Source organism: Vicia villosa, linkage group LG6 (genome assembly GCF_029867415.1).
Source record: "Vicia villosa cultivar HV-30 ecotype Madison, WI linkage group LG6, Vvil1.0, whole genome shotgun sequence".
Lineage (NCBI taxonomy): Eukaryota > Viridiplantae > Streptophyta > Magnoliopsida > Fabales > Fabaceae > Vicia > Vicia villosa.
In genome coordinates this window covers 15,025,536-15,039,306 of record NC_081185.1, presented here as the reverse complement: position 1 = coordinate 15,039,306, position 13,771 = coordinate 15,025,536, and the positions used below count along the sequence as shown (strand labels likewise).

Here is a 13,771-nt window from a genome sequence, read left to right as displayed (position 1 = left end):
TATTCTTTCCAGAAAGAGCTCAAAAACAGAGGGTCTCTGTCGGAGACGATTGACTTAGGGTTACCGTGAAGGCGATAGATCTCCACCGAAAATCGAGAAGCGAGATCCTTAGCCGTGAACTTTGTTGGTAGTGCCAAGAAGTGCACAAACTTTGTAAGTCAGTCGCAGATCACCCAGATGACGGTGTGGCCAAAAGAAACTGGAAGATTCGTAATAAAATCCATGGTAAGTTCATCCCAGACTCTTTGAGGTATCGGTAGTGGTTGCAAGAGTCCCTTTTTCTTCTGTGTTACATATTTGTTTTGCTGACAAACTGTGCAATGTTTTACCATGGTTTTAACTCCGATGTACAATCCCGGCCACGAAAATGAGGCAGAAACTCGTGCTAATGTTGCTTTGACTTCGGAGTGGCCTGCGGCCGGTGTGGAATGAAACTCCTGCAGGATGTGTGTACGAAGTGCTGCAATATCAGGTAAAAAAATTCTATATTTGTGGTACACTAAACCTTGTATGAATTTGAAAGAATGAAGTTCTGTGGGATCCTGTGTAAGCTGTTTGACTAATTCTTGTCCTGCTCTGTCTCTGCTGTAGAACTCTCGAAGTTTGGTAAGGAGATCTGGAATTGGGGAAGAAATCGTCATCAACACAGAAGTGTCGGAGAACTTTCTGCTCAAAGCATCCGCAACGAGATTCGATTTCCCAGGTTTGTATTGTATTTCAAAATTAAAACCTTGTAACTTAGCTGCCTACTTTTGTTGTTCTGGTGTTTGAATCTTTTGAAGTAGCAAGTTACGCAAACTCTTCTGATCTGTTTGAATAAGAAATTGTTGTCCAACAAGATACTGATGCCATTTTTTTACCGCTTCTGTTACAGCATACATTTCTCGCACATACACGGAGGAAGCTTGCATCCTTGGACACATCTTTTTGCTAAAGAAGGCTATCGGGTGACCGTCTTGTGATAACACTGCACCAATGGCAACTCCTGATGCGTCTGTCTCCACAATAAATGTCTTTTTAAAATCTGGCAAGACAAGAACCGGCATGTCGGTCATCTTGGTCTTTAACTTTGTAAAGGCGTCTGATGCCTCTGTACTCCAAATAAATCTAGTGGAACGCAATAAATCGGTGAGAGGAGCAGCGAGTGTGGCATAGTTACGTACAAAGCGACGGTAGAAACCAGTGAGGCCCAAAAACCCGCGTAGAGCCGTGTGTGAACAAGGTTCTGGCCAATCCAACATGGCCTGAATTTTTTCTGGATCTGGGGCAACCTTCCCAGCAGAGATAAATTGACCAAGGTAATGAACTTTATCAACTGCAAAAACACACTTAGCCATTTTTGCAACAAAAACATTTGATTTCAAAAGATTAAAAACAATCTGTAAGTGGGTTAAATGATCTTCAAAAGTGGGACTATAAATGAGTATATCATAAAAAAAAACTAGAACAAACCGTCGTAAGTAGGGCCTCAAAAGGTCATTCATTGCTGATTGAAAAGTAGAGGGGGCATTAGTAAGCCCAAATGGCATTACGAGAAATTCGTAATGTCCATTGAAAGTTCTGAAAGCAGTCTTATAAGTATCTTCCAAAGAAACTCTAATCTGGTGATAACCTGAGCGCAAATCTATGTTTGTGAAAATTGATGCATTTCCCAACTCATCAAGTAGTTCATTGATGGTAGGTATAGGAAAATGATCTTTTACCGTTACTGCATTTAGGGCTCGGTAGTCAACGCAAAACCTCCAACTACCATCTTTTTTTTTACAAGTAAGACTGGTGAAGAAAAGGGGTTGTTGTTGGGTGTTATAATCCCATCTCTTAACATGTCTTTGATGATAGTGGTCATAGCTTCTTTTTGATAATGGGGTATCGGTAAGGTTTAACATTGACAGGTTTTGTATTTGGTAGGAGAGGGATGTGATGATCATGTGGTCTAGAGGGGGGGAGGCCTTGAGGTGCTTGAAAAATTTCTGAATGATTTTCAATGAGTGTTCGGACTTCAAGAGGAATGGATTGTGGGAGGCTGTCTAAGAGTGATTGGGAGGGTTGGGAAGAGGATTCTGGAATATTTTCAAAGGTCATTAGATGGAGTGAAGCAATTGAGTTGGTATGGACAAGTTGGCATAGTTGATTAAAGCTTGTAGGTGCTGGGTGGGTTTATGGGTTACCTTTTAGAGTGATTTGGGTATTATTGTGGGAAAATGTGATAGAGGGTATTGAAAAATCAGCTTGGATGGGACCAAGGGTTCTCAACCAAGCAATTCCCAAGACAACATCAGCTCCTTCAATTGGTAGCAAATAAAAAGGTAAGGAAAATTGTTGGTTTTGAAGGGTAAGGGGAACATCTTGGTAGATTCCTTTGCATTTTAAATGAGAGTCATTGCCAACCATAACAGAAAATTGTGGAATTTCAGAAGTTGGGAGATTTAAATGGTGTGCTAGGCGAGGTTGCAGAATGTTGTGTGTGTTGCCTGTGTCAACCAGAACCATGACAGGCAGTCCATTAATAATTCCTTGGAATTTAAGTGTTTGGGGAGAAAACTGCCCTGTTAACGCTTGGGGGATAGTTGAAAATAAGTGTTGGCAGATTCCAATGTGGCTGACTCGCCCTCATTTAGAATTTCACTAACTTGGTCTGATTCTGTAATATCGTCCTCGGCTAGCAGCAGAAAGAATTTTGTTGCACACTTGTGTCCCGGAATAAATTTGTCATCACAATTAAAACACAAGCCTTGGGCGCGACGCTCTTGAAGTTGGCTGTTTGTAAGTTTCCTAATAGGGAGGCGGGTTGGTTGTGGGATGGTTGGGGATTTGATAGTTGGGCTTGTTTGAGGTGCTGGAAGTAGTGTGGGGGGGTTTATTGGTTGCTGGATGGAAGGATGACGTGGTGGGCCTGGTGAAAGGTTGGTTATAGGGTTTAGAATATTTGGGCTTGGTTTCTTTAAGCTTGGATTCAATTAGCTTAGCAAGGCCAATAGCTTGGGAGATAGATGTAGGTTTGTGAATTGCCAATTCATTCTGAATTTCCATTGATAAACCAGAAATAAAACAATTTAGGATTGCTTCTTGAGGTAGCCCAACAACTTGATTACCAAGTTTTTCAAACTTTGTTTGATATTCCGTAACAGACCCATCTTGTTTCAATTTAAACAATTATGCCTGATGGTTCTCAAAAGTAGAAGGACCAAAACGTAATTCCAAGGCTCCCACAAAAGAAAACCAATCTGTCAAATAATGATTTAAATGCATCCACTTAAACCAGGATAAGGCATCACCTTTCATATAAAATGAGATTAATGATAACCTATTTTCAGGGGGTAAGTTATAGAAACTGAAAAATTGGTCAGCTTGAAATAACCAATCTAAGGGATTTGACCCATCAAACATAGGTAACTCAAGCTTAGGAGAACGGGCAGTAGGTAATGGGGGGATTTGGGAATTAATATGAAATGGAATTTGAGGGGTAAAAAGAGTATTAAATTGGTGATTTGGGATAAAGGTTTGAGGAGATTATATGTAGGGTGGGAATAAAGCTGGCTGGTGGGTAGATGTACGTGGCGGAATGGTAGCTTTGGGGTGGGGTAGGGTATTAGAAAAAGTAGCAGAATTTCTAAGAGGGGTAGTAACCATAGGAATGGAAAAAGGGATACTCGGTATACCTGGTATGAAGGAGGCGGAGTGAACAGTACCATCATGAACAGTACTGCGATGAACAGTGTCGTCGTGAATAGTTCCTCCATGAGCAGCAGAGCGGTGAACTGTGGCAGAATGAGCTGCTGTAGCGTTTTGACTTTCTTTTTGCGCTAACAGCTTGTGAATATTTGACATGAGTGATTCGTGTCTAGAATCAGCAAGCTGTTTTTCTTTGTCAAATCTTGTGTGAATCTCTCCAAATTGGAGTGCTAAATTTGCAGCAGCAGCATGAAATGTTTCATCTAATTGCATTTGTGTGTCTTGCATAGCATTATCTAGATGGAGTTGGGAGATTTGAACAGCTTCATCAATAAAATCTTTAGAAGGAAGGTTGGGTGGTTTAGGAGGAGCCATGAGTAAAAGGAATGAAAGCACCAATGATAGATTATTGCTCAAATTAAACTAGATCTAAGTTTCTAAGGAAGAATAAATAAAACAACTTCAGAATTTTCTTACCATTAAAGAAGAAGAACCTTACAATATATAGTTAGGGTTTTCTAACACCCTAATGGGCCATGGGCCAACATAATAAAATTAAACATAAGCTCTTAACATAATTACTAATAGAACACCTCCTCTAATAATAATAGTCTTTTAGTAAAATAGATTTCTTCTTCTCTCTAATGGGCCTTGTTGTCTTCTTAACAATGTTTCTTCTAAGTTATTGCTTATCACTACTATTTTATTTTATAGAATTTCTTATCATGTATTGTACTACCATGCACTTTTTTATTACATGTAATGGAGTTCATTTAGACGCTTTTAATTGTACTTAAAATCAGTCAGACATTTTAGATAATATGATTTTAGACATATATTATTTGTGATGTAACTAAAAAATTCAATATATATATATATATATATATATATATATATATATATATATATATATATATATATATATATAAGGGATATTTTTACTCCAATAGTAAGTTTTTATAACTAATTCCACGTCTTTATCATTAATTCCTCTCAATCTAATGATTAAAAATAATATCTAATAGTTTTAACTCTCAACATTTAATTACTTACTATTTTAACCATTAGATTGAAAAAAATTAATGGTTAAGATGTGAAGTAAGGTATAAAAATTTACTCTTGGAGTTATTCTTACTCCTAGAGTAAGTTCTTATAACTTACTCCACATCTTGACCATAAATTCTTCTCAATCTAATAGTTAAAAATAATATGTAATAGATTTCTCTCTCCATATTTAATTACTTATTATTTTAATGATTAGATTGAAAATAATTAATAGTAAACTTACTATTGGAGTAAGAATATCCCTTCTCATAAATATATATATATATATATATATATATATAGTGGACGTATCAATCGAGAACTTTGGTTATTATGAGAACTGAGAACTTTTAATAACAATCATACGCACTACACCAAAAATGACATTTAATAGCGCTTTTTTAGGAATTTAATAGCGCTTTTAAGTGCTATTAAACCTCCTGCTATTAAAGGTTGGGTTGATATGATAGCGCTTTTAAGTGCTATTATAAGTGAAGAATTTGATAGCATTTATAGCAAAAGCGCTATCATAGACTAGTTTTGACCTCTTATCTTTAATAACGCTTTCTTTAAAAGCGGTATTAAATTCCCCTGTATTTTTTTTGTGCGCTACCATAAAAGATATGTGATACTGTAACAAATTTAGTTCATATTTGATTTTGGATCCTATAAAAATTATATTGTGACACCACTTAAAAGAATTATAAACAAAATAAAAGAGAGAAAGCTAATAACCACCAATAGGCCTTAGATAGAAATTAGTCATCCATAAAGATAGATTTAACAACTAATCCACTAAAATATAAAGATTGTTCAGGTTTAACTATTCAACTTCTCATTAATCACTATCTAATAAACATCTTAAGATAATTTCAAGGCTAACATTTCTATCAATAGTGACATTTTTTTCTAAATTTTTTTTGTTGAATAGTTGGTTGGCTAACATTTATGAAAATTTTTTTCACCCACCTCCTAACCTTCTTGCTCACCCCTGGTGAATTTACAACATTACCCCTTGTTTCGGAAGTTCATTTCCGAAACGGTACTTTTTTTTGAAAAAAATGTGTTTTCGGAAATGAACTTCCGAAAACGTGTTTTTTTAATATAAAATATTGGTTTCGGAGATGCATCTCCGAAATAAAGTTACATTTTCAGAAAATGTGGTGTTTCGGAAGTTCATCTCCGAACGCACCCCCATGATGGAATTCGGAAATGAACCTCCAAATTTATGCCTGGACAGAAGAAAAATGAAAAACAACAACGATTCGCTTTATTTAATCGGGTGAAGATTACAACGATAATATTACTGAAAATTAAAGTTACATATTGTTGAACACGGGTAGGTGGGGATGAGTCAACATTTTGATAACGTCGTCCGCCGATCTTTGAAGTTTGGCGTCCAACTCGATCGGGCCTTTCGAAGAAAATCGGTCGAACGTTGTCCACATAACCGCTAAATCTTCGTCGTTCTTGATCTAAAAAGGTGTGAACTTAATGCCTCCCTCGTCGTTAAGCGATGGCGAGCGGTACTCGAGCTTGACAACCTTTCGATTCTCGGGATAGCGCAAAAGCGTGTTGAGCGACGGTATCAATTCCGCAAACGGCGTGTCGCGCGAGAGGCGAAATTGGAACGGCATCGGGTAGCCGGTTTCAAAGTAGACGAATGCTAGGTGGGGGTAGGTTTGTGTCATTTGTGTTTTGTGGTGTGAAGAGGATGAAGAAGAGTGTGTAGTATTTATAGACTTATTGGAGCATTGATGGCCTAACAAACCTTATCCTGCCTCAGGGGACATTTCGGAAATGAACTTCCGAAAATAGGCTCCAGACATGTATATTTCGGAAGTTCATTTCCGAATTATGCAGAAACAGAGGTGAATTTTGCATTTTGTGCATTGCATTCTGTTTTGTGTAAACAATACCAAAAGCATACAAAATAGGCATAAAATAGGCAATGACAACATAAAACATACTTATATTATATATGTATTGAATCGGTCCGATTTTACATGATAAACAACAATACATACAAAAAATGATCGTTACAAACAAAAACGATCTAGGAAGGAACTAAAATTCACCGAACCAATCGGTGGATCCTAAGTCCAAAATAGGCACGTTTTTCGACCACTCTCTATTTTGCTCGCGCTCTTTGCTCATCATTTCTTCAAACTCCGCCATCCTCGAAACAAACGGATCCGGCCAAGTCTCCGCCTCATTTGAACGATGTGCCGTCCATTGACAAGAAGTAGCCGGTATAGGACAACCCGATTTCAAAAACACTTGAACGAAGTGCTGCGATCGTAGATACACACCATATCATACGCACTTGCTATTAGATGACCCATATCGGGGAATGACATCCACTTCGAAACCGGAGCGATACCGGTAAGTGATGGAACAAGTGCATCATGAATTTTTGCAAACTTTTCTTGATTTTCATATAGTCGGCCGTAGATGTCCCGATACGAAGTCAACTCCGCAATGAGTTCCCGTCGGACTAAAGTGTGATTATTTTCCCCTTTACCGAGCAAACCCGCAACGGCCCGATATCCACAATTGCCGTCGCCTCCAACATCAACGATGTTATCGATATATTTGTGCATAAAAAGTGGCATCTCATCAATGTAGACAATTGGTGATTTTTTGATCGGCGGTGTACGAGGTGGCCTCGAAATACGGGCTCCTTTGTTACCACTACACTTAGACTTCGGTGTCTCATGAATTTCCGGGAACGATGCATCAACATGTTCAAATTAGGAAGGAGATCGTTTTGTTGACGTGTCATCTTGTGTAATTTTGGACTTTTTCGGTGCACCTTTCGTTTTAAGCGGTTGAGATGGCGGTTTCAAATCGGTGGTCTCCGGAAATGTGATCTTTCGCAATTGTTCTTTTATGTGCATTTTTGTTGTGTCGTCCGCTTTAGCAAACTTCTCCATTATCACTTCCAACTCGTCGGAGATGGTGATTTTGGAGTCATTTTCTTTCGGCGGGTCAAAATCATCAAAACGAAGCTTCTTCCAATGGTCGGCTACCTCATCCATGCGTATTGGTGAATTCAACTTCTTCTTTTTTGCAAGTATACAAGCACATGGAAGGCCGTATGTCTTTCTAATGGTGCACCCACATAATGAACTATCGGGCCCCGTGGTCTCCGACCGCTTAGCTTCATGAAACAAAAAATTCAAACCCGTTCGAGATATGTTGTAAATCAATTGGGAGAATAGAATTTGGCCCTTATACCGGTGTTCCATAACCGTCTTGCTCCTACCGAACGATGTTTGAATTTCATTGTGTTGATTTTCAAGCATTTGGTTCACGGTGTCCCATCCCCGACACAAATCTCCCTTGCTATCACCCAACCACCTCTTGAAGACCGCATGTGCGGATTCAACACGGTTAGTCGTGGTGCAACCAAGATGTCTAACTCGATTTGTCCAAGCGCACACGACTTTTTCTCTAACTTTGTCAAGAATGGTGGATTCGACGTAATGACAAAATGTCCTAATGGAACCACACAAAGACCTAAAGTGTACCAATTTCTCGGTATACACCTCTTCGGAGTGTGCATCCAAAATTTCCTTCCATGCCGACATTATCCTTTCAACCACAACATCGGCTTTGACAACTTTACCGTTTTCATCCGGCCTATCTTTTGTCCCAACCGCGGGTTTCAACTTGCTTCTCACGTTGCAAGTTATGTGATACCGGCAAAGTAACGCGGTCGATGTCGGGAAGACGGTATCGACCGCATTCATCAAAGCATTGTCTCGATCGGTGACAATGACGTTTGGCATAACCTCTTGATCAACTAACAAAGACTTGCAAATTCCCAAGGCCCACGTAAAGTTTTCTTCTTTTTCACACTCCAAAAAAGCAAACCCCACCGAAAAAGTCTTGTCCGTCGAGGTCACACCGACGATCTCTAGAAGAGGAAGCCTATACTTATTTGTCTTGTACGTCGAATCCATGACTAGAACGGTTGGAAATGTGTTGAACAATTTGATACTTTCGGGATGAGTCCAAAAAATATCACGCACGGTAACTTTGTCCTCGGAGGTTCGGAAGCTTGAAACATAATTGTTATCGCCTAGAAGTTTCAAAAGTTGTTGCATTTCCGACCGAGGGCCCATATTCAAAACCTTGAGATTGTGCCGTTCATTGTAAACTTGCTTGATATTTGAAACGCTATCTAGTTTCTTACGCTTCAAATCGGCAAGTATGTTGCGAGGCGCCACTTTGACTATCGTTAGGTCCGATATCACATTTCTCTCTTCGCGGGACAAACGACACGCCATTGGATGCCCGTGTAACTTGACATCCAAGGCATGATTATGCATTCCGCAAATTACGGTTAACCGCCACAAATCATCAACCCTCCGAGTGGCACGCAACTTAAACGGACACCCGCACTTTCTCGATCCCGTGTCCTCGTGTTTTAGCACCCGGTTTGATTGTACATATCTACCACCCCGTTCGCAATTCAAAACAACGAAAGCTTTTCGCCTACTATTTCCGTTGTACGACCTTAAAATAACAATTCCAAATCCATGTTTGTTAGCTTCCTTCCGAACCCAATCAATCAATTGTTCTCGACTACCGAAACTCCGATCATTTGTAAAATGTTGTCGAACATCGACCGCATTGATCATGGGAGTAGCGTCAATAACCGGATCGTTATTAACGTTGACAATTTCCGGATTTAATACTCCATCGTCTTGCACAATGTTGTCCGGATGCACCATACCTAACAAATGCAAAAATTAGCAAAATTGGCCAAAACTGTTTTTTTTTAACTGCCAGGGCATATTTCGGAAGTTCATTTCCGAAATTTATTAGGTGATATATTTCGGAAATGAACTTCCGAACCATATCAGTTTTCAACATAAATTTGTTGAATCAATGTAGTGAAATAGGGGATGAAATGAGAGATGTTTACCTGAAATTGTAGCTTTCTATGCTCCCTTTAACGTGATCAACGGTTTGAAACATGATTTTAGGGTGAAAAATTGATGGATATTGATTGGGTTTTAGAGAGGGTTTTGAGAAGTTTTGGAGAAAAATGATGAAATAGTGAAGGAGGGAAATTTGTATATGAAGAAATATTTTCGGAAATGAACTTCCGAAAATATTCACGGTTTTGAATTTTTATGACTTCGGAGATGCATCTCCGAAAACACCAAAAAAGTGGTGTTTTCGGAGATGCATTTCCGAAGTTAAAAAAAAATCAAAAAAAAATAACTTCGGAAGTTCATTTCCGAAGCAGGGGCAGTTTTGGGTTTTCGCTGGGGGTGACCCCCCATAGGGAGGTGGGTAAAGAAATTTTCACATTTATTTCAAGCCATGTGTTATTGAATTATTGTCATATTAAAAAACAATAATAAACACTATGTTTCTACCCTACTGAGATATCTGAACGTTGAAGCCAACCTCCATCCTTCACATATATTTGGTCATGTCTAAGTTCCATTTTTTTCTCCCTCACACCCATCAACCAATAAGGTGACATCCCGGCTGTTGTAGAAAAGCTATTAGGAGGAAAGTATAATATTACATTATAGTTAAATATTAGAAGTCTAGAGAGGATATATGTTATGTAAAGGGTTAAATACGTTTTTAGTCCCTATAAATAAGGGACCCTGCACTTTTAGTCCCTGTAAAAATTTTCTTAGAAAAATGGTCCCTTCAAAATTAGACGTCACGTAATATTGTCCCTCCCGTTAGTTTTCACTAACTGAGTGTGACGTGGCATTGTTGACATGGAAAAAAGAAAAATTAAAATTGCCACACTGGAAAAGGAGATTAACTTGAACTTAAGTCAAATTCTTCAGAAAACAAAAGTCAAATTCTCACTCTCGTTCTTCCCCAACCTCTAACCCTAGCTGCGCGTGGTTTTTGTTCTCCATTGGTGGTCCCAGCTTCTTTGTGCTTCTTATTCTATTCTCTGCGTGGTCCCTCGCTCCGGTTCTTGTCTCCTCGTGGTCCCTCACAATCGTTGCTGTCTCCATCTTCGTGGACCCTGGTAAACGCACTTCTCCCAATTTAGAATTGTTAGGGTTTCGTATTATATTCACTTCTCTTTAGTTTATTCTTTATCTGAAGTCAACCTAAAACTGTTACCCCCTAATATGTATTGGTCAGGAAATGATTACGTTTAAAGTAGTGTTTTATATAAAAGGTTCTTTTGTGAAAGACCCAGAGATTAGATACGAAGGTGGGACTGTAATTGGGTTTAACAACCAAGACATAGATTACTGGTCGTTTTATGAAGCACGTGACTTAGTGAAAACCATTGAACCTGACTTTGATGAAAAAAATGTTAAGATGTGGTGGAAACCTGAAAATGGTAGTTTTGAAGAAGACATGTTGCCATTTAGGGATGACTCAGATGCTGCTGAGTTAGTGATGTTTGTTGTTGGAAATAACTGTGATGCTGAGATATTTTGTGAACCAAAACCCGAAGAAGGTGGTAGTACCTTTATGGATAGGATTAGGGAGAAGGGGAAGGGCAAAGCAGATAATGAGAATAATAGTGAGGATGAATCAAGTGATGAATCAGTAAGGGATGTGCATTTTGATGATAGTGAGGAGGAAAGAATGAAGGGTTTTGCTGAAGAAATGGATGATGTGGTGAATGGAAATGCTGCTGAGCATATAAATCAAGCAAATCCTGGTGCATCAAGTCAACAAGTTAACAAAATTAGTATCACAGAAGAAATGGGAAAGCAACATGTCATTGAAGATGAATACATGACAGATGAGTTGGATAGTGGGGCTGAGGATGATAGTTCTGATGAGAGGCCATGTGTTATAAGGTTCAATGAGGAAGATAATATGAGCAAGGATTATGTCTTCAAAGTAGGAATGGAGTTTCGTTCATTGAGTCAGTTTAAGGATGCCATACTTGAGCATAATGTTCTAAATGGAAGGGATGTGAAGTTTGAGAAGAATGATTCTAATAGATGCAGGGTTGTTTGCAAGGACAAGAAGAAGTGTAATTATACAGTATTGTGTAGTAGGGTATTAACATCCACAACTTTTAGGATAAAGACACTATTTGCAAAACATAAGTGTGGGAGAAAGTTTTTTAACAAAAGTGCTAAGGTAGAATGGGTTGCTAAGGTTATTGTAGATGGTTTGAAGATGATATATTGGACATTAGGCCTTTGAGTGTGGATGCTTCACCCATAAAGAAAAAAGATGCTCAGCCAACAAAGGATAAAGAACCACTTGCTACAACCAAGGATTTTGGACCATCTACTGCAACTACTGCTACAAAGGCCAAGGATGGACCCAAAATTTTCTTTGGCCCAGCTCCAAAAAAGCCAAAGAACAAACCATTCAAACAACCTGCAGGTGCATCATCTGTTGGACAGGTTCCTCCTAAGCCACCTACAACATCTTCAGCACAAGTGCAGCCCAAAGCAAAAAAAGTAAAAGTGATTTGGAAGTGGCAAAAAGGCAAAGTGATAGACTCAGGAGCCTCAAGACAAAGGCTATTCCAAGGCCAGGGAAAAAACCAGATGACCCATTGGTGATCACTGAGGAGGATGAAGCAACAGAGGATTCAACAAGTGGTGTTTCCAAGATGAAGAAATGGGATGACATCTACAAAGGCTTAACTCAGTGACTCATGTTGTTTTTGTTGTTTTTGGAAACCTTTTTTTTGTAATCAACTGCTTTGTTTGTCATGGTGCTGCTTGTTATGGTTATTGACCATCTTTTGAGACCTTTATTTTGTTTAACTCAAGTCAGCTTAATATGCTGCAAACATGTGCTAATTACAATGCCTTATTATGTTATGGAATACATTTACTTATATATTCTGTGCTGTAATCAAATTAGAGGTTACTAATTATTATGTCTTATTATGTTATGCCTTATTATGTTATGGAATACACTTGCTGCTGTAAGAAAATTATATCAGTCAATTTATAGGTCATTGAAGATAGGTCACTATGGAACCTGTCAAGTTAGAGGTTACCCATATCCAACAGGATTATATGATACAAATTGTAACATTGCCAACAGGATTATAGCTCACTATGGAACCTATCAAGTTAGAGGTCTTGTAGTTCTTAAAACAACAACATGATTAACAAACAACTATTAAACTCAATCCACAACATTGCATTCAATTTCAGAAACTTAAAATTGTACATTACACATTACAGAAAACTTAAAATTGAACATTACACATTACACAGGTTTTGCTAAACTTAAAATTGCACGTGAACAAATACATTTAACCATTAACACATGATCCTTAACATTTACATTTTAGTAACAAATACAAATTAACCATGAACAAAATTGCTAAGCAAATTGTCTTCATCTTTCCATAAAATCCCTCTGCCTTCTGTTGGATCTGCAATTCAACATTCTTCTTCATTGCTGAATCATATAACTCCTTCAAGGCTTCAACAGATTGCATCTCTCTTGTCTTAGTTGAGTCATTTGTCCATTCTTCATTTAAACTCTCCATTATGTTATGCCCTGGTTCCATATCATCATGCCATTCGAAGAGGTTGCACGTTTCATCGCTTTGCCAAAAGGGACATCTCCAGAAAAGTCTTCCTCGATTACGGCTGTTCTTGCAGCGATACGATGTCATACGAACATTGCAGGCACACATTCTCCATCTACGATTGCTCACACTTGTTGAATGAACTGCTGAAATCGAATTGCCTCTATTTGAAGAAGACGCCATGGATTTCACGCGAAGCTGAAAAAGACGAAGCAGAAAGATGAAGAAGAATATTAGTTGGAACAATGAAGAAGGAAGAAGACGATAAATGGGTGAGAGGGAGAATGAGGCAATGAGAGGGGACAATTAGGGTTTTCTGCATAATTATAATGGGGCTCCAACGTGTCAAATGAAAACATACAGCTGGCCAGCCACGTCACCCTCCGTTAGTGAAAACTAACGGGAGGGACAATATTACGTAACGTCTAATTTTGCAGGGACCATTTTCCTAAGAAATTTTTTACAGGGACTAAAAGTGCAGGGTCGCGTTTTTGTAGGGACCCTTGGCATAATTAACCCTTATGTAAATAA

General features: G+C 38.5%; 1 long non-coding RNA gene across 1 annotated transcript; it reads left to right on the top strand.

Annotated features, from left to right (window-relative positions):
- Positions 1 to 215: 215 nt before the first annotated feature.
- Positions 216 to 3,455, top strand: LOC131611267 (uncharacterized). The gene is made up of 3 exons (XR_009286823.1): positions 216 to 472; positions 592 to 703; positions 875 to 3,455. It is a non-coding gene; the product is annotated as an uncharacterized LOC131611267 (long non-coding RNA).
- Positions 3,456 to 13,771: the final 10,316 nt, after the last annotated feature.